Here is a 341-nt window from a genome sequence, read left to right as displayed (position 1 = left end):
GTATACGTTAAATATATACGTCTATAGAAGATATATACATATATATACGCACCATTCAATATATATGTATACTTTAAATAAAACATATACTATAATATATATATACTTCAATATATAATTATACATATAGTTATATATTAATTTATAAAACATATACACATGTATACGTTAAATATATACGTCTATAGAAGATATATACACATATATACGTATCATTCAATATATATGTACTACTTTAAATAAAATATACTAAATATATATACACTACAATATATACACACACACTATATATATAGTTATATACTAATTTATAAAACATATACATGTGTATATGTTTTATA

Source organism: Capsicum annuum, chromosome 7 (genome assembly GCF_002878395.1).
Source record: "Capsicum annuum cultivar UCD-10X-F1 chromosome 7, UCD10Xv1.1, whole genome shotgun sequence".
NCBI lineage: Eukaryota > Viridiplantae > Streptophyta > Magnoliopsida > Solanales > Solanaceae > Capsicum > Capsicum annuum.
The sequence above is the reverse complement of the archived record's forward strand: the minus strand, read 5'-3'. Positions refer to the sequence as shown.